The following is an 18,893-nucleotide window of genomic DNA, read 5'->3' as shown; positions in this document are numbered from 1 at the left end:
TTTGATTTGTCACGTGTAAGGAGGTACAGTTCTGCGTACAGTCCAGCCAGATTGTTCCATACATGAAAAAACAGAGGACATGATGGACATGGAAGAAAAAAGAAAAATCCTTATCCCTCAGGTGCAAAAATGCCACAGATCCCCCCCCCCATCTGCTCCATAAAAGACAACAACGCCTTTGCCACCTCTCATGGAGCAAGCGATTTGGGCCTAGATCGCTCTAACTTCGGATCTAGAACACAGTTTAAGTACCCCCCCCAGATTGACTGGTGCGAGTCCAAGTCTGGAATTGAGGCCAGCATTCTGTTAACATACCCCGTTCGATCTCGGCCCCGGGTCACTGTGTGGAACTTGCACATTCGCCCCGATTCTGCGTGGGTTTCACCCCCACAACCTAAAGATGTGCAGGTTAGGTGGATTGGCCATGCTAAATTGCGCCTTAATTGGAAAAAAATAATTGCATAGTCCAGTTTTATATATTAAAAAACAAATCACATATCATCTCAATTTGGCACATAGACATTGACCAGGACCACCAAAGTGCCCGCCAAAGACCTACTTACAATCATATATCTACCATTAGGATCCGTCACGACCTTAGCAGTGAAAACGGAACCCTTTTAAAAAATATATCAAAACACCACATCAGCATTCAAGCTTTTCAGGTGAGCAGATAATCTACACCTTTACACTGTGTCACCCAACCCCTTTACTTTCCAGGTGACCATCCGAACTGGGGGCCTACCACCACACCCCCCTTGATCCGGAGTCAGCCATTTCCACCAAAAGGGGTTATCCAACAACAATGAGAGAGATACAGTTACAAAGTCCACCCAAGATTGCCGCTAAACCCGCCAGCAAGACAAAACAAAGAGAAGTCTGTAGTCACCTTCGGCAAACTCACCCTACCCCACATGTGCATACCAATAACACCAAAGTGAACAAATCCTCTTTCTACTATCTCTAATCCCAAACAAAATGCAAACATTAAGCTCATTATCCAAAATCAAATTAGCATAATGAACTGCAGCTACCCCCACCACTTCGCTCCTGTTAGCTAGCTAAGTCTTTGGTTAGCAGGGAGCCCCCCCCCCCCCCCCCCCCCAGGGTGAAAAAAAAACACCATCGCTGAGACCGAAGACACAAAGTAGAACACAACCCCTTCAAACATCATATTCCAATCTGGAGCTATATAGTCCCAATAACAACCAAAGAACAACACCCATCTGTAACATCAAGCCCCCACCCATATCCAATATATGAAACAATCATCCCACCAAAGTATAATGAAATACAAACATATACATGAAACCCCAACTCTCCACCCCCAACAATCAAAAACCTCGTAAAACACAATCAATTCGACCCAAGCCTATTTTTTAACAAAGGCATCTTCTAGCACATCGAAAAAATAGCCTTTTGGCTCAAATGTCACTCTGAGCCTCACCGGGTACAGCACTCCAAACCAAACTCCACTCTTATACAGGGCGACATTGGCCTAGTTAAATACCGCCCGCTTCCTTGCCAGCTCCACTCCAATGTCTTGGTAAAGCCTGGTGGTGTGGCTTTCCCATTTATAAAATAACAGCCCGTGGTGGTTCGTTGGGACAGGGCTTCTGCCGGAATGTCCGATGGGCCCGATTCAGCTCCAGAGGGGACCTAATCCAGCCTCCCCACCATCTTAGAAAAGTATTCTGTGGGAGTTGGGCCTTCCATACCCTATGGCAACACCTTGATTCTGACATTCCGAGGGCGGCACAATGGCGCTGAGGATCCGGGTTCAATCCCAGCCCTGGGTCACTGTCCGTGTGGAGTTTGCACATTCTCCCTGTGTCTGCGTGGGTTCCACCCCCACAACCAAAGGATGTGCAGGTTAGGTGGATTGGCCAGGGTAAATTATCCCTCAATTGGATTCTGACATTCTGCCTGCTAGAGCAGTTCTCCAGATCATCTACCTTGACCTTCAGTGCTTTATTTTCACCGGCCATCAGGGAGATCTTAGCTTCCAGCGGGGCAATCTTGTCACTGTGTTTCAAGAGAGCCATTTACATGCCCTTAATTGCAGCATCATGTGCTTTTACCCTTTCAGGCGCCTTTTACAAAAAAAAAGATATTTTATTCCAGACATACACATCATTCCGTACCAGCCTCCCCGAACAGGCGCCGGAATGTGGCGACTAGGGGCTTTTCACAGTAACTTCATTTAAAGCCTACTTGTGACAATAAGCGATTTTCATTTCATTAAATTTTTCAACAGAGTGCACAGCTCATCAAAACATAAGGCACAATTCTCCGCAAAATATTCCAAGTACTGTAGCGAGCGGGAATTGCTGCAAGTTTCCCGGCGCTCGGCCCAGCAACACCATTTAACAGTAATTGGGCCACTGAACGAAGCCTCACGAGCTTCCCACCCTGAATGCTGGCTAACCAGATGATTTGCAGGGACCACGCTCACCAGCCACCCGCTAACAACGGTAAACAGCACTGAGGCTGCTCTTGCTCAGCCAACCCCAGCCAGCTCGCAACAATGGCGTTGAGGAGGCCGGCCCCAGGATTCGGGGATGCTGACCTGGGGAGGATCCGGTACGCGGTGGAGACCAGGAGGGACCTGTGTTCCCCCGAGGGTCCCAGAGGGTGAGCTGTAGGGTAGCCAGTGCTGCATGGGACGAGGTGGCAGCAGCAGTCAACTCGGGCAATGTGACCAGGAGGACTGGCCTCCAGTGTTGGAAGGTCAACGACCTACACCGGGCAGCCAGAGTAGACACCAACGTCCCACCTCCCCAAGGGAGCATCCCGCCAGGCGACCCCAACCCTCCCTCCATTCCATCCCCCTTCAGCACTCCCTCCATCCACCCCTTCAACCCAGCACTCCCTTCACCATCCTTGGCCCATCCCGGGCAGCCCCCTCCCCTGTATCTAGGGAGAACACCTCGGAGAAGAGCTCGGAGGATGCAACTTTTATAGTCACGGCACAGCTGTCATCCCCACCCTTCACCAGCGCAGATACACACAACTCAGTGGGACATGTTAGTGGTCAGGCATCTGGGGCACAATCTGGTGAGCACCAAACTGCTGCTGATGTACATCTGGTGGAGGCAGGAACCCCCAGAGAAGACAGCAGTCTGCTGGAACACAGGACCCAGCTGGATCCCAGCCTGAGGCTGAGCCTCTGGCACAGAGTTATCGGAGCTGATGGAGATGATAGGGAGCGGCCGGGACGTTCAGAGGGAGATGTCAGCGTCACTCCAGCAGATGCATAGCCGATTGGAGAAGTCCCAGAGGGTACGTACGCAGGAGATGGCACCGGCAATGAGTGGCACCGAAGCCAACACTGCTAGGGTGGCGACCGTAGTGGAAAGTCTGGTGCACGACGTCGACACCATGAATGAAGGTGTCCAAGGTGTTGCGATCAGTCGGTGATGGTCATGGCTGAGGGTTTTGGCAGTATGTCTGCCTCACTGAGGGATGTCACCCACTACTAGACTGACCTTGATGGGGTTCTGCGGGACATGTTCCGCTCTCAGATGGGAATGGCCGAGGCTCTACGGAGCTTGCCCCAGTCACAGGTAGGCATGGCTGACGCACAGCAAAGCATGGCCTGGTCACTGCAGGATGTGTCCCAGTCACTGAGGAGCATCGCCAAGGGCATCGACATGATGGTGCGGACCATGGGGAACCACCAGAGCTGGCAGAGCCAGATGATGCAGAGGCAGCCAGGGCCCGAACCAGCTGCCCCTCCGTCCCAAGGTGAACCCCAGGGCCCTATGGGCACCGACCGGGATGAGGGGGTGCTGAGTGCCAACTCAGACCCATCCTATGGGGCAGCAACAGTGGCTACCAGCACTCCCTCGATCCATTCCCCTGATAAGGTTCCCCACGGTAGGCTATTGCAGAAAATACGGAGGCTGGGGATTGAGGGTGATTTAGAGATGTGGATCAGAAATTGGCTAGCTGAAAGAAGACAGAGGGTGGTGGTTGATGGGAAATGTTCAGAATGGAGTTCAGTTACAAGTGGCGTACCACAAGGATCTGTTCTGGGGCCGTTGCTGTTTGTCATTTTTATCAATGACCTAGAGGAGGGCGCAGAAGGGTGGGTGAGTAAATTTGCAGACGACACTAAAGTCGGTGGTGTTGTCGACAGTGCGGAAGGATGTAGCAGGTTACAGAGGGACATAGATAAGCTGCAGAGCTGGGCTGAGAGGTGGCAAATGGAGTTTAATGTAGAGAAGTGTGAGGTGATTCACTTTGGAAGGAATAACAGGAATGCGGAATATTTGGCTAATGGTAAAGCTCTTGGAAGTGTGGATGAGCAGAGGGATCTAGGTGTCCATGTACATAGATCCCTGAAAGTTGCCATAGGGTTGTGAAGAAGGCCTATGGAGTGTTGGCCTTTATTGGTAGAGGGATTGAGTTCCGGAGTCAGGAGGTCATGTTGCAGCTGTACAGAACTCTGGTACGGCCGCATTTGGAGTATTGCGTACAGTTCTGGTCACCGCATTATAGGAAGGACGTGGAGGCTTTGGAGCGGGTGCAGAGGAGATTTACCAGGATGTTGCCTGGTATGGAGGGAAAATCTTATGAGGAAAGGCTGATGGACTTGAGGTTGTTTTCGTTGGAGAGAAGAAGGTTAAGAGGAGACTTAATAGAGGCATACAAAATGATCAGGGGGTTAGATAGGGTGGACAGTGAGAGCCTTCTCCTGCGGATGGAAATGGCTGGCACGAGGGGACATAGCTTTAAACTGAGGGGTAATAGATATAGGACAGAGGTCAGAGGTAGGTTCTTTATGCAAAGAGTAGTGAGGCCGTGGAATGCCCTACCTGCAACAGCAGTGAACTCGCCAACATTGAGGGCATTTAAAAGTTTATTGGATAAACATATGGATGATAATGCCATAGTGTAGGTTAGATGGCTTTTGTTTCGGTGCAACATCGTGGGCCGAAGGGCCTGTACTGCGCTGTATCGTTCTATGTTCTATCTCAGAGTCAGCCCATGGGACAGGGCGACTGTGCATATGCCTTCAACAAGGCACATGCTAGGGGCATCGAAGGCCACGGGATGAGTTAAGTAGCTGGCTCCCTCCACCTCAGATGTGCATCCTGGGAAACACCAAGACGTAGTGGTAGAACTAGGAGGGCCAGGCAAGTTGAGCATCACTGAGAGCACTGGGGTAGGAGGGGGGTAGGGTTGGGGAGGGGGTGGAGTTGGGGGGTGGGGGGGACAGCACTCTCGGAAATGGAGTATTGTACAGCACATTAAACAACTTTTTGCACAACCATTATGATGCCTCTGTCACTTTCTTCCGCAATGTGGGCTGACCCCCGGACCCTTTACACGTCTGTCCAGGCAACCCCCCCTCCCCACAGCATCCACCCACCCTCCGGCCGCGGACATGTCCCGGGAGCTATGTCCCATCCCCTGGGTGTTCGGATATTGGCTGCTCCGTGTGAGGTGGTGACTCCCACACAGTGCCAAGGCATCAAGGTTGGATTGGAATGCTAGGCAATGACTCCCACATGCTACATGGCCTGCCTACCCACGGGAACCGACTTTGCATGTGTCAAGTGCTCACTTAACCACGGTTGCCAATTCCCTATTAGCGATTGACTTCAGCCGCGCAGCCAGAGGCCTCAGTAGTCGGTGGGAGTTATAGGTGATCGGTGGGGCAGACGGGCAGGGACAGGGGTTGCCCTGGAATGGGGTTGGGATCCAACGGTTGGCATGGTGGAGCCATGAGCAATTGCCCCCCCCCCCCAGAGCCTCCCCCCCCACGCCCCAACCTCCCATGGCGGCCTACACCTGTGGAGGGATCCCATCCCCCACCGAGCACTGAGGTGGCAAGGCCAGTGCCCCCGGTCTCTTTGCTTGTGAGCAAAGATTGCTACTTCCTTCCTCGGTTCCCCACAGAAGCCCTTCCGTCAGATTCACGTTATTCTCAAGGAGTACTAATTGGCGCCAGCATGACCACTTGCTGGGGAGGCCGGTAAATGGCGGGAGACCGTTCGATGAGAGGTGGCTCTCGTTAATTGTATAGAAATGGGGCTAAAGTGGTGAGAATTGGTTTCTCACCATGCTACGGCGAGATTCTGAATTCGCCTGCAGGAGCAGGCCGGTTGCATCGCAAACTGTTTGGCGCCTGGTGCGGTTCCCATTTTTGGGCTCTCGGGCTGCACAGTAGCATGGCAGCTAGCACAGCTCCAGGGTCCCTGGTTCGATTCCCGGCTTGGGTCACAGTCTGTGCAGAGTCTGTATGTTCTCCCTGTGTCTGCGTGGGTTTCCTCCGGTGCTCCGGTTTCCTCCCACAGCCCAAAGATGTGTGGGTTAGGTGGATTGGCCATTCTAAATTGCCCTTAGTGTCCAAAATGGTTAAGTGGGGTTACTGGGTTACAGGGATATGGTGGAGATGTGGGTTCTTTCCAGGGGCCAGTGAAGACTCGATGGGCCAAATGGGCTCCTTCTGCACTGTAAAATCTAGGATTTTATGATGATTCACTGGCCAGATTACACTTGAGCACGAGTGTAACAAGGCGCTCATAGCTACCAATCCGTACCAACTTCAAATCCCTCAGACTCAGAACCCGAACGAAAGGCCATTTGTTCCCCTGACCTGGTGGGCCAGTCCGAAGTTAAGTATAGGCCTGTTAGTTGTAGAAGTAGCTTAGATGTAAAATTTGTGCATGAGTAGCGATTACTGTGTATAATAAATGTGCTTTGATTTGAATCTTACTAATCAGTGTATTGGGTTATTGATCATTACTCGGACTTGAACCTCGTGGCGGTATCTTAACGATACCTGGCAACTCGAGAGCAAAGGTAATAAAACAGAGCAATTGAACCAAGGAGAAAGTTAGCAACATTATTTGGTGACATCCTGACGGGACCCGATCTAGAAGTGGCATAACCACTCCGGCAGAACCCAGAATTTGAATAAGAGATCCAATTGGGAACAGAAAACCACAAGCGTTCAAGCAGTTCTGATCAATCCTCATAATTCTGAAGTGTGTGTATGCATGCGTAACTAACAGGGTGATAAGGTAAAACTGATAGATTTTTGTTGCGACAAAACTGTCGGGCGTTTGTATTTCGGAAAGTAGCGAAAGCCGTACCCGTATTTACAGCACCGCCTTAATACCCCTGTCCCAAATTTGAAGAGCAGCATTCGGATAGGAAAGATGGCAATGCAACGCCTCATGAACCCCGAGGAATTTGCGGTCGCAGCGACCAGCAGCAGTAGATTGGGACAATTTCCCATTTGGGAGGAAGAAATCAGGAAGTACTTCAAAGGGAAAGGATGGCCCCTTTGGAGTGAATTCTGTGACAACGAGGAATCAGGCCCCGGGAGTATAGGACATACTTGGTGGGAGACCCTGAGCGAGATCCACAAAAAGAGCTTAGGGAAAGCTCGCAAGCCGATGGCAATCGTGTCCTGCTTGGCACAGTTGTGAGGCACAGAGGACATCGTTAGGATGCTCCGGAAAGAAGTAGAAGGCATACATCAAATGAGTAAGGTCGATGTAAGCGCAGTAGAAAAAGAGAACTTAGAAATGAGAACGAAGTTGGCAGCAAAAGACGGAGAGGTGGAGGATGCCAAAAGGGCACACCAGTCTTGTCTGGCACACTTAAGCACCTTCCAGTCCCAATATGAAAAGGCCTATCAGGACACGCAACGTGCAGTCCTGGTACGAGAAGCAGGTAGAAGCATTGCAGAGGCAGTGTGGTTACCTGAAGGCAGCGTTAAGAGCACTCCATGCTGCTACCACAGAGCAAAGACAAAGCTCACTAGACAACGCAAAGTGCCGGAAGCTATTTGCAGAGCTGCAATATCTGCTTCCAGTTCAAAAAGGATTCCAGGAAACCTTTGGATCACAGTTAGATGAGGAAGACGGCCCTGATTGGGAAGAATTAAGTGAGACAGCGCAGAGATATGTTCAGGGAACATGTGCGCAGGGCAAGCCCCAGACGAAAAATAGCGCCCCAACCCCCCACAGAGCAGATAGTTCAGGCTCCAATGAACCCAGTCACCACCCACCGCAAAGCCACATCGGATGATGCGGAATTTCTATACTCCACCCCCTTAACAGTGACCCAATTACGGGACGCGTGCGATAAAATCAAACCGTTCCTCCCCACCTCAGACCCCCACCATTTATTTGCCAGAGTAAAGCAGCAGGCGACCATGTACGGCACTGGATGAGCGAGAGCATGTAAAGCTCACAGTTTTAAGTTTAGACCCTTCAATCGCAGCAGCCCTTCCCAACCCACAGAATGTAGGAGGAGGCACCCTTGCAGAAATGCATACCGCGATCCTGGATGCGATCAGGTATAACCGGGGTGACCCCGTAGATGGCCTCAACAAATGCAGGCAAAAGAAAGCCGAGCACCCCACAGCGTTTGCTGGATGCCTGTGGATCCACTTTACAGCAGTCTTTGGAGACATAGACCGTGCCCATTTGTCCCCAGACAACATGGCCAAATGGACCTTATCTCCCATGCCACAGAACCAGTACAGAAAGCGTGCGCCAATTATGATCCCTCAGAGGAGGCTCATAACGAAAAGTGGGTAGTAAAAAGATTGTCCCGCGCCTGGGAGCAGTCTGTATAAAGCACACACACAGTTAAAAATCCCGAGGAAAAGCAGGCCGACGCAGATATACAGGCAGTTACAACACACCAGAACCCCGCACGGGTAAATGAAGGAAAGTACAGCCCCCCACCCAAGTCACAGTAGTGTTACAACTGTGGACAGTTGGGACACTTTGCAAGAGAGTGCAATGCCCCATGAAATACCCCACAGAGAGCCCAGCAGACAGGCACTCTGAGTAAGAAGAAGACAGAGCCCATTCATAGTGTTGGCGCCCATTCAGATCAGACGGACCTGACTGGAACGGACTGACGGTGTTCGGGCTCCCCCAGTTGGGCCTGCGACACCCTTTGGGATAGGTCCGGACGACCGGTAGTTGCAGCGAAAATGCGGGGACAGCCCATCGAGTTTCTCTGGGACACAGGAGGGTCCCGCACAATAAATTCCTCCACCATGTTCCAAAAGGACATGTGGCCCACTACAGCCACTATCATCCGCAGCGGCTTTACAGGACACTCACAGCAGGGACACATCACAGCCCCTGTACCCATTCAAATCGGCAACATTACCACCAAGCACCCCGTGGTTTTAGTTGACCTGCCCCACACAGCAGAACACATTCTGGGAATCGACTTCATGAATTCCCACAATCTTTCATTTGATCCAGTCAACCAGTGTGTCTGGAAAATGGCAAAGTGTGCAAGAGCCCCTGCAACGCGAACACAATTAGTGCAGTAGGCGAATTTTGGTTCAACCCGACCACGTTTAGCACGGACAAGCAGGTTAGGGCAGTTCTGCAAAAGAACAGGACAGCATTCGCAACCCACAAACACGACTGTGGACGGATGACTGGTTCCGTACAGATCATAGGACCTGACCCCAAAAACAGTATGGATTTCCCCAAGAGGCAGAGGGAGAAATTGCAAAGGTAATAGAAAGCTTATTAGAGCAGGGCGTACTTAGATCAGTAGCCTCCACTAATAATGCCCCGATTTGGCCAGTGAGAAAGCCCGATGGATCATGGCGACTGACCATCGATTACCGGGAATTCAACAAAATCACCCGCGCAGCAGACCCCACAGTGGCAACAAGTCCCGAGACCATGCTCAAGCAGGGACTCAATTCCCGATTCTTTACGGTTTTGGATGTCAGTAATGGATTCTGGTCCATTCCATTGGCAAAGGCGTGCCAGTACAAATTTGCCTTCACCTTTAAAAATCAGCAGTACACGTGGGCATGCCTGCCACAAGGATTCCACAACTCCCCCTCCATTTTCCACCGACAGCTGGCAAATGGGTCAGCCAAATTCTTTTGCCCTGAATGTCTGGTCCAGTACGTGGACGGCCTACTACTGCAGACAGACACCAAGGAAGAGCACATTGAGCTTCTGTCCAAACTCCTGGGACTCTTACACTCAATTGATTGTAAAGTTAACCCCAAAAAGGCCCAGATTTTGGAAGAAAAAGTGATATATTTGGGAACAATTATCACACATGGTAAACGCGAGATCGAGCATAAAAGGATTGACTCGATTGCTAAATTGCCCCTTCCCCAGAACGTTTCAGCCCTCCGGTCGTTTTTAGGACTGGTTGGCTACTGCCGAAACCACATTGACGGTTTCGCCAGCAAGGCAGCACCCCTCTCAGACCTCCTAAAGAAAGGAGCCCCCTGGGAATGGCTTCCGCAGCATACAGATGCTGTGGACTCTTTAAAACAGGCACTCATAGCAGCCCCCGCACTACAAGTTCCAGACCCACTTTCCCCTTACGCTATAGAGGTAGCAACCACAGACCGCACCCTTTCGGCCGTGCTCCTTCAGGAACGGCACAAACAGTTAAGGCCTGTAGCTTACGCCTCCAGAATTTTAGATGCTGTGGAGCAGGGATTTTCAGCCTGTGAGAGGCACCTGCTCGCAGTATTTTGGGCAGTTCAGTAATTTTCGTACATTACCGGACTGAACCCCATCACAATCCTCACAGAACACCCCCCCCACCCAACTTTGACTGGACGGACGACTCAAGGACGGTACAGTCAGTCAAATAAGAGCAGCCAGGTGGACCCTTCTCTTGCAGGGACGGGACATCACTGTGAAACGGACAAAGACCCACACTTTTTTAGCCAACAACCTACAGTACCCCGGAACCCCCCATGAATGTGAAATTATCTCTCCGCACCACAACACAGGCCCCTTTATTGCTAAATCCCCCCCCCAGAAAGATAGGTAGTTCAACCCAGAGCCCCCAGCACACAGACACGTGTGAGCCCATAAGGATATATGTGGATGGATCTTCCACAGTATTGGATGGGAAACGCATAACAGGATGCGGTATGTATGTCGAGGATGCGCAGGGACGCGCCCTAGAAGAAATCGCAATAAAACTTACAGGACACTTAGGCGCGCAGAGCTTGCGGCCATCGCATATATAGTGGAACACCCAGATTCCTTCCCCAGCCCAGCAGACATATACTCGGACAGCCTCTATGTCTGCAACAGCCTCACGGAATTCCTGCCCCTGTGGAAAGCAAGAGGATTTGTTTCCGCAGACGGAAAACCCCTCCCCTCATCCCCATTGCTCCATCACATTTTAGAGAGAGCGCAGAACAGGACTTTTGGGATAGTCAAAGTTCGAAGTCACCATTGCTCCTCCCCCCCTGGAAATGTAAAAGCCGACGCACTGGCTAAAGCAGGTTCCAGACATGGGTATTTTTGGACACTCCCCCGAAAGCGCACCAGTGAATGCAGTTCAGGTCTCACAGACTGGGATCGAGGATCTAGTGGAGGCCCAGAAGCAGGACAGCAATCTCAGGGAGATTTTAAAAGGAAAATATCCAGCACCCTACGAGAGGTTTAAGAATACACTGACCACACATGACGGTGTGGTGTTAAAAGACACCCTTTATGTGGTTCCTGAACAGGACAGGAATCAACTGATTTGTTTATTCCATGACGGTCATGGACATCAGGGAATCGATCCCACTACAGCCCACCTCAAGCAGCTTTGTTGGTGGCCGAATTTAAAGGACGATGTAAATCCCTACTTCGAGAATTGTCTTATCTGTGCCCAGAATAATCCGGACAGATGTGCCAAAAAGGCTGAGCTTATTCACACCCGACCCGTTAATGGCCCCTGGACTAACCTTCAGATTGATTTTATAGGACCATTGCCCCCTTGCAGGAATTGTTATAAATATGTACTCGTAATGATAGACACGTTTACAAAATGGGTAGAAGCATTCCCATCCAGGACAAACACGGCAAAGACCACAGCCAAAATTTTGACCCACCACATCTTTACAAGATGGGGACTCCCCCGCAGCATTGAATCTGACCAAGGTTCCCATTTTACGGGACGTTTCATGCAGAACGTCCTCACGATATTTGGCATCACCCAAAAATTCTGCATAGCATACCACCCACAGTTGAGTGGTATCGTGAAGAGCATGAATTGGATTTCGGCGGGAGCGGTGCGCAAGTGATTTCTGGGAGGTAAGTTTTTCCTTTAAAAACACTTACCTAGTCCCGTTTCTGTTCTTCTTTTCGGTTTTATTTTTTTTTAATATAAAGCGGGAACCGTAAGTTCGACCTTCTGGGAAGCCCCCCCCCCCCCAACCAATAAATTCTGGTGGAGAGGAAACCCAAGACACTACACGTGTAGTGTCTCCCACCCACCCTCCTCCTCTAACCTAATAATAAGATCCATTGGTGTGAGGTAAGTGCCATATTATATTATTATTAGCATTATTATATTATATTATTAGCATTGCGCAGGTCAAGGAGACACAGCCTGAGTGAGAGAGATACAGACAGTGAGAATTTGGTAGTTTGGTGTAGTGAGGTAACCAGGAAAGGTAAGTGGTTAATCTAATTGTGCTGTTTTTCAGTTAAAAGTGCAGGGTAGTGTCTGATTGGCTGAAGCTGCCCCCACCATAAACTTAAATTAAACTAATTCATTAGTTAGTGATGGCTGGTCAGGTGATGTGCTTGAGCTGCTTGATGTGGGAGCTGACAGATCCCATTGCGAGCTGCAGCGACCACATCTGCAGTAAGTGTTGGCTGCTCGAAGAGCTCCGGCTCAGAGTTGATGAGCTGGAGTCTGAGCTTCAAACACTGAGGCACATCCGGGAGGGGGAGACTTACCTGGACACTGTGTTTCAGGAGGCAGTCACACCTGTCAGAGTAAGTAGTTTAAATCCTGCCAGTGGCCAGGGACAGCAGGGTGTGACTGCAAGTCAGGCAGGTAAAGGGAACCAGCAGTCAGGAACTCAGGAGCCTCAGCCCTTGACTCTGTCCAACAGGTATGAGGCACTTGCTCCCTGTGTGGATGGCGAACAGGGTTGCAGGAAGGATGAGTCAGCTGACCAAGGCACCATGGTTCAGCAGGCCATTCAAGGGGAGGGAGTAAATAGGCAAGTTGTAGTTGTAGGGGATTCTATTATCAGGGGGATAGATAGTATCCTTTGTGAGCAGGATAAAGAGTCCCGCATGGTATGTTGCCTGCCCGGTGCTAGGGTGCGGGACATCTCTGACCGGCTTGAAAGGATACTGGAGAGGGAGGGGGAGGATCCAGTTGTTGTGGTCCATGTCGGTACCAACAACATAGGCAAGTCTAGGAAAGAGGACCTGTTTAGAGATTATAAAGAGCTAGGATTCAAATTAAAAAACAGGTCCTCAAGGGTCATAATCTCCGGATTACTGCCCGAGACACGTGCAAATTGGCATAGGGAGGCAAGAATAAGGGAAGTTAACATGTGGCTGAAAGAGTGGTGTGGGAATGAGGGGTTCCTTTTCATGGGACACTGGCATCAGTTTTGGGACGGGGGGCACCTATACTGTTGGGATGGTCTCCACCTGAACCGAGCTGGGACCAGTGTTCTGGCGAAAAGAGTAAATAGGGTGGTCAATAGGACTTTAAACTAAAGATTGGGGGGGAAGGGAAAGTCAGGGAACCAAGAGGTGAAGTAATCAGCGGGGAGCGTAGCTGCTTAGGAATACAAAAAAACACGAACAGCCAAAACTCAAGAGTGATTACGATTGTCCCCATCCCACAAAATATGACACAGTGTATGGAAAGGCTCAGTAAACCAAGGTCCACCACACTAAGAAAACAAAAAGGGACGGTCAATAGAGAATTAAAGGTGCTATATTTAAATGCGTGCAGTGTACGGAACAAGGTAGATGAGCTTGTGGCCCAGATTGTGACTGGCAGGTATGATGTGGTAGGCATCACAGAGACATGGTTGCAGGGGGTTCAGGACTGGCATTTAAACATCCAGGGATTCACAACCTATCGAAAAGACAGAGAGGTGGGCAGAGGGGGCGGGGTTGCCTTGTTAATTAGGAATGAAATTAAATCAATAGCACTAAACGGCATAGGGTCAGATGATGTGGAGTCTGTGTGGGTAGAGTTGAGGAACCACAAAGGCAAAAAAACCATAATGGGAGTTGTGTACAGGCCTCCTAACAGTGGTCAGGACCGGGGGCACAAAATGCACCACGAAATAGAAAGTGCATGTCAGAAAGGCAAGGTCACAGTGATCATGGGGGACTTCAATATGCAGGTGGACTGGGTAAATAATGCTGCTAGTGGACCCAAGGAAAGGGAATTCATTGAATGTTTACAGGAGGGCTTTTTGGAACAGCTTGTGATGGAGCCCACGAGGGAACAGGCCATTCTGGACTTAAGTGTTATGTAATGAGCCAGACTTGATTAAAGATCTTAAAGTAAGGGAGCAATTAGGAGGCAGTGATCATAATATGGTCGAATTCAATCTCCAATTTGAAAGAAAGAAGGTAGAATCAGATGTAAAGGTGTTACAATTAAATAAAGGTAACTACAGGGGCATGAGGGAGGAACTGACGAAAATCGACTGGGAGCAGAGCCTAGTGGGAAAGACAGTAGAACAGCACTGGCAGGAGTTTCTGGGAGTAATTGAGGACACAGTACAGAGGTTCATCCCAAAGAAAAGAAAGGTTATCAGAGGGGGGAATTAGGCAGCCATGGCTGACAAAGGAAGTTAGGGAATGCATCAAAGCAAAAGAGAAAGCCTATAACGTGGCAAAGAGTAGTGGGAAGTCAGAAGATTGGGAAGACTACAAAAACAAACAGAGGATAACAAAGAGAGAAATAAGGAATTTGAAGGTAGGCTAGCCAGTAACATTAGGAATGATAGTAAAAGTTTCTTTAAATACTTTAAAAACAAACAGGAGGCAAAAGTAGACATTGGGCCGCTCCAAAATGACGCTGGTAATTTTGTGATGGGAGACAAGGAAATAGCTGAGGAACTGAATAAGTACTTTGCGTCAATCTTCACAGTAGAAGACATGAGTAATATCCCAACAATTCCGGAGAGTCAGGGGGCAGAGTTGAATATGGTAGCCATCACAAAGGAGAAAGTGCTAGAGAAACTAAGAGGTCTAAAAATTGATAAATCTCCAGGCCCAGATGGGCTACATCCTAGAGTTCTAAAGGAGATAGCTGAAGAAATAGTGGAGGCGTTAGTTATGATCTTTCAAAAGTCACTGGAGTCAGGGAAAGTCCCAGAGGATTGGAAAATCGCTGTTGTAACCCCCCTGTTCAAGAAGGGAACAAGGAAAAAGATGGAAAATTATGGGCCAATTAGCCTAACCTCGGTTGTTGGCAAGATTCTAGAATCCATTGTTAAGGATGAGATTTCTAAATTCTTGGAAGTGCAGGGTCAGATTAGGATAAGTCAGCATGGATTTAGTAAGGGGAGGTCGTGCCTGACAAACCTGTTAGAGTTCTTTGAAGAGATAACAAATAGGTTAGACCAAGGAGAGCCAATGGATGTTATCTATCTTGACTTTCAAAAGGCCTTTGATAAGGTGCCTCACGGGAGACTGCTGAGTAAAATAAGGACCCATGGTATTCGAGGCAAGGTACTAACATGGATTGACGATTGGCTGTCAGGCAGAGAGTTGGGATAAAAGGTTCTTTTTCGGAATGGCAACCAGTGACGAGTGCTGTCCCACAGGGTTCAGTGTTGGGGCCACAGCTGTTCTCTTTATATATTAATGATCTAGATGACGGGACTGGGGGCATTCTGGCTAAGTTTGCCGATGATACAAAGATAGGTGGAGGGGCAGGTAGTATGGAGGAGGTGGGGAGGCTGCAGAAAGATTTAGACAGTTTAGGAGAGTGGTCCAAGAAATGGCTGATGAAATTCAACGTGGGCAAGTGCGAGGTCTTGCACTTTGGAAAATAGAATAGAGGCATGGACTATTTTCTAAACGGTGACAAAATTCATAATGCTGAAGTGCAAAGGGACTTGGGAGTCCTAGTCCAGGATTCTCTAAAGGTAAACTTGCAGGTTGAGTCCGTAATTAAGAAAGCAAATGCAATGTTGTCATTCATCTCAAGAGGCTTGGAATATAAAAGCAGGGATGTACTTCTGAAGCTTTATAAAGCATTAGTTAGGCCCCATTTAGAATACTGTGAGCAATTTTGGGCCCCACACCTCAGGAAGGACATACTGGCACTGGAGCGGGTCCAGCGGAGATTCACACGGATGATCCCAGGAATGGTAGGCCTAACATACGATGAACGTCTGAGGATCCTGGGATTATATTCATTGGAGTTTAGGAGGCTGAGGGGAGATCTAATAGAAACTTACAAGATAATGAATGGCTTAGATAGGGTGGACGTAGGGAAGTTGTTTCCATTAGCAGGGGAGACTAGGACCCGGGGGCACAGCCTTAGAATAAAAGGGAGTCACTTTAGAACAGAGATGAGGAGAAATTTCTTCAGCCAGAGAGTGGTGGGTCTGTGGAATTCATTGCCACAGTGGGCTGTGGAGGCCGGGACGTTGAGTGTCTTTAAGACAGAAGTTGATAAATTCTTGATTTCTCGAGGAATTAAGGGCTATGGAGAGAGAGCGGGTAAATGGAGTTGAAATCAGCCATGATTGAATGGTGGAGTGGACTCGATGGGCCGAATGGCCTTACTTCCACTCCCATGTCTTATGGTCTAATCGGACCCTAAAATCCACCCTCAGAAAAATGGTCCAGCAAAACAACACCACTTGGGACTCAGTGCTCCCTTTTGCGCTGATTTTTGCGAAATACAGTTTCAACGTCCACAGGTTACACCCCACACACCCTCATGGCCGGACGCCCCATGAAAGGCACAGAATTTTTATTAGGTTTAGACTTGACCAGCCCCGAAGTGACGGCCCTCACACACGAGAAAGCCGTGGAGCAATTAGTGGATAATGTTAAAACGGCCCAGCTAGCAGCCGCAGTGAAATTGGGTACCAGAAAGAAACAGAGCAAGGCCTGTTTCGACAAGACAGTGCATGCGACTGAGTTCAGTGTAGGACAGCAAGTCATGCTCTCCGTATGCAACCCCAGCACATTCCTGTCACCAAAGTACTCGGGTCCGTACTCCATTGCGGACAAAGTAAGCCCTTCCGTCTACAAGATAAAGTATCCCAACGGTAAGACTGCGTGGTTCCATATCAACCAGCTGAAGGCATATGGAACAGTCTAACCACGCACACCACATCATGCTCGACACAGCAGACCACGCCCCGCCCACAGCCAACGTAACCCTACCATCCCCCAACACGTCCAGCCCAGCCACGGACTCGACCTCGACTCCACCCCCGAAATATACACTCCGCCCCGGAACGCCCACAGACTGCAGCAGCAGAGACAGTGACTGTGACTCGGACGATAGCTACAGCACGCCTCCCTATCCCCATGCAACAGGACCCACACCCAGCGAATCTGACCATGATTCAAGTGATCCCTTCATGATCACTTTCCTAAACAAACCCCACCACCGACCACCGACCCACAATGACGACCCTGATTCTGTCCCCATACAACTAGACACCACCTATTGCCACAGAGATAACCCGTTCAGACTCGTCCGGAATGACGAGAGCGATCCGAAACCATACCACGCAGCCCTTTCAGCCCTGATACATTCAAGAGTTTGGCAACCGGGAGAAGATGACGACCTTGATTCTGACTCCCAAAACGAGAACCCCTTTGCGACCCTGTTCGCAACCGATAACTGAGGTGTCCAGATGATGTTTTAAAAGGAGCCGCTTGGGAAAAAAGAGTGTCCTTTCTGATGGAACCTGCAGCATGTTTTATGTTGTTTGTACTGTTTGTTAAATGTTGTATGTCAGACCAGAAACATTTTTCCACGGCCCCACGCCTTTTCGGCCGAAACCTCTGAGGACTTGCCCACAGAGACTTGTAAAGGTCCCAGACGCCAGTTCAGCGGAACTCGGCTGTCAACAGACGCCCGTTCGTAACTGCCCTTCTGGTTCGAAGGTAGAACCAATACGGCAACCCCCTACGATGACTACATTTCTTGCCCGTTCTTGTCGGTTGCTCAGGCAGTGGAGAAACGGCTTGGGACCCGCCCTGCCTGGGAACCCCCCCCTCTGGTCAGCTACGCTCGGGTAGGGGAGACACGGCATTGGTAGCCGTCCTACCCGGGGACTCCATCCAACTCTTACCCGTCGCGGCCCATACTTACCTCATTTTGGAAAGTTTTAGTTCAAAAAGTTTTGTTTTGTTTCACGTAACCCTTAGGTTGCCAACCACATGCTATTTACATCCTGAAACATTTGGATGGTAAATCGCACAGTCTGTGAGACGGCTCGCACTGGTTCATTATTTGAAAGTGTGTCTTGTCCTAAAATTCGGTTTTTTGAAAAATAAAATGAGGGAGTCACACATTACCAATTATAAGGGGAGTAATTGGCACTAAAGGACAGACAGGCTCTCATACGAGATGTTAAACCAAGAAAGTAACAGATACGATGTTGGTTTCCACAGAACTCCAGAAGCTCCAGGACCGGAGAAGAGAAGAGAAGTGAAAGAAGAAGAACCATGAGGACATCCTTCGCATGGTTCGTGATAATGGACATTTGGTTGCATGTGAACGCGAACCCCATACCTCAAGCCCCCCAACCGTTAATGATTCACTTCCCCACAGCACCCAGAGCCCAGTCACAAGCGACACCACACCATCTTGGTGTGACAGGTTTATAACCTGGTATTCCTTGTCCTACGTGATAGAATCCTTATTGGCGATACTCTGCTGCATCGTGCAGACTATGCGTCTGAGAAAATGGAGGAGAGCCTACCGTGCTCGCACCCCGGTATATAGGATCAGATCCCCTATTTTCGGATACGACCAGACCCCCCGACCCCCACGATCTATAATAAAGAGCATTCGTTTGCGTTTTTGTTATAAATAAAGAAATGTTCATGAGCAATTGTACGATCCTGAGCTTGACTGCCAAGCCAGGAAAAATGTGTGTAAACTGCTAT

This window comes from Scyliorhinus torazame, chromosome 6 (assembly GCF_047496885.1).
Source record: "Scyliorhinus torazame isolate Kashiwa2021f chromosome 6, sScyTor2.1, whole genome shotgun sequence".
Lineage (NCBI taxonomy): Eukaryota > Metazoa > Chordata > Chondrichthyes > Carcharhiniformes > Scyliorhinidae > Scyliorhinus > Scyliorhinus torazame.
This window is presented reverse-complemented; position numbering follows the sequence as displayed.